Here is a 3,213-nt window from a genome sequence, read left to right as displayed (position 1 = left end):
GTCAAGCTCAACCGAATCATTAAACGCATCCGGTCTTTACCCTTTTCAAAATAAACCACGCATTCTGAATGTGATGAATTAACCAAACAATACATTATTAATCAGTTAAAGGGTTGAGCTTTGATTTATTATTTACACGGGATAGGAATTATGAATCCACCTTTCTTTTGGGGATTCATTTATTAGTCAATAATTCGCCTTGTCAATTCAATGCTTTTATTTTGACACATATATCTCATAGCTTTCGTATTGTTTTGCCGGACAACTTGACATGAGGCCGTCTCGCTGGTGTCGTGCGCATGCGCCATAGCGACCAGCTGTCAAACGGGTTTGCTTGATGAATACCCACTCCCATTCATGCAAAGGTCACTACCAATTGATCAATTAAACTAAAAATAATACAGATAAATACAGCAGGTTACTAAATTAGAACTCCCGGTTTGTATGTGGGTGCATGCATGCATACATTGATGTTACATTGTAGGTCACTGACTCATGTCCCCATGAAAATCCAACTGTGTGTGTGTGTGTGTGTGTGTGTGTGTGTGTGTGTGTGTGTGTGTGTGCGTGTGTGTGTGTGTGTGTGTATGTGTGTGTGTGCACGTGCGTAGACCAACGTATTATATTGGTGACATAGCCTACATCATCATGAATAATGCATAATCCTCTCTGTTCCTACACAGTATCCTGTGCAGGAGAAGGCCTGACCTTACATCTCATGTGGTGCATGTTTTTCAGTCACCCACCTCTCCTGGGTGATGAGGAGTGGGGGTGGGGGTGTGAAAGCAGGGGAGAGGGTTGCGTGAGGAGGATGATGGTGAGGAGTTAATGCAGCACCTTAACACAGCCCATATATCAGGGATCCTTGAACATAATAATGTTAAGTGTTAAATCAGAAGGATTGCACCTCCCCCCCTGACTTTTCATGGTCACCGCATTTTATTGAAAGACAAATTGTGACTGTTGGGGACAGATGGAGGTATAGGTGTGAAGCTGAGGTCTAAACGAGGATAGGGGGCTCATTTTGATTCACTTGATTGCATTATCGGGGTCATTGCCTCCTCCTTCTCCTCTCTCATTCCTTCCCCTCCTCCACCTTTTCTCCTTCTTTCCCATTTATTGATCATCCAATGAGCTTGCGTTAAAATAAATAATTGCAAATAAAGGAGTGACAGGATGAGTGATAACTTGTCTCCCCCACCCCTGACTCCACCCACAACCCCACCCCCCATGTGTGTGCCAAGCACTGCATACGCATCCATGTCTATGTATTTGTTTTTCAACAAAATAGGAGACAAACGGTGTATTTGTATGTATGTGCATAACTTTTCAGGAGCAGAGCTCACGTGTCTGTCTTTTTGGCTGATGACACCATATCCAAACCACATTTATTAGAAGGTGGATGACAAGAACAGCCGAAGAGAGTGTCACGGAGAGGGCAAAAGTGTAAGAGAGAAAAAAAAGATCCTCTGCAAACAGGTAACCACAACAGGCAGGGAGATACTGAGAAAGCGAGCATGTAGGAGCAAACAGGATTAGGATTAGAGTAGAGGATGATTCTACTTCAGGGACCTCAGTATCAAGACAGAGACAGTGGGACTAAAGAAAATCCTCCTTGTAATTAAAGCTCTGCTATCCACAAGAGATTGCATCACAGACCAGTACGTGTGTGAGTGTGAGGGAGAGAGATATAGTTGTGAATGCGGTAGAGTGCATCGAGAGTAATAGAATAAAGGCAATAGACTCCATTTTTCCCAAGTTTAATGTGGTCAATTATTAAATGAATGCACAATCATAAAGAAAACTCTAAACAAATCCCCTGTTTTCCCCAAATGTACTCAGAGTTTGTAATTGGTTCACATGGTCCAAAATACATCCATCCATCCATCCATCCATCCATCCATCCCTATCACATGGTTGACATGTAGAGACAGACAACCATTCACACCTACGGGCAATTTAGAGTCATCAATTAAGCCATTTAACCTAATTAACCCAGAGAGCTCGGGGAGAACACGCAAACTCCACACAGAAGGAACCCAAATCCGAAACGGGAATGAAACCCGGGACCCTCTCGATGTGAGGCAACAGTGCTATGATGAGGATGAGGACCGCACCTCTCACCCACACAACACACACACACTCCTCTCTATGGAGCTCCAGTCCCCCCAGTGGTCAGATTTAATAAAAAACAAGCTACCCTGATCCTATGACACAATACTCCTTAAAACCAACAGGGGGGGATACGACCACATTAAAAGCCATCTTACGCTGGAAACCGGGATCTTAATGCTCTCAATGGCAGATGAAAGAATCCCACTCTGGGCATCATAATGCTTTCTGGGAGTGCTTGCCTTCCACAATTTTTTTAAAGTTTTTATTTTCTTAGGTTAGGCCTGCCTGAAATCTGGAGCCTGATAGGCTCTTGGGGATTATTGTGTCTACAGTCTAACCAAAATGATGAGGGGGTTAGAGGTTCTACTTGCAGGTCCAATTTGAACACTTTACTTAAGTAAAAACCGTCACATCTATTCTAAAAGTAGTAGTTGAATGCTTGCCAGTTGCATCCAGTTTCCAACGCCAAGGAGAAAACCTCTGTGATCATGCATGGCAGACATTTTTGACTTGGCATAGCAATAAAAGCACATAATGGCTTAACAGCTTAATAACCACGGTAACAGGTAACACACACACACACACACACACACACACACACACACACGCACACGCACACACACACACACACACACACACACACACACACACACACACACAAGGTAAAATGTCCAATATTGACAATTAATATTCTCAACAAAGTTTCTTGTCTGTTCAGGATGAGTTATAGGCTACAGTATGCCTAGTTTGATAATAATAATTTAAAAAAAAAACAGCGACTGCCAGGAAGAAAGATAAACTATATCAAATTTGGTATGCTTTGGTGAAAAGGTTAGCAGTGTAAATTTGATGTGATTTATAGGTCAGGCAGTGACCCTTCCTTGACATTTGGGGGTTATACTTTAATGGTCTTAAATGTACAAATCCACCTGTATGTTCAAGTTATAGCACTAAGCAAGTTCATCATTTCTCTCCCTTTCTTTTAGTGCTTGGTATGATTTGATATGATTTGTATGATTGAATCTGTGTTCATCACTGAAGCAGTATTTATCTCTTCTTTCAGTTTCTGTGGCTTTTACACAAACCACCGCCATCTGA

Source organism: Eutrigla gurnardus, assembly GCF_963514095.1.
Source record: "Eutrigla gurnardus genome assembly, chromosome: 10".
Classification (NCBI taxonomy): Eukaryota; Metazoa; Chordata; class Actinopteri; order Perciformes; family Triglidae; genus Eutrigla; species Eutrigla gurnardus.
The sequence above is the reverse complement of the archived record's forward strand: the minus strand, read 5'-3'. Positions refer to the sequence as shown.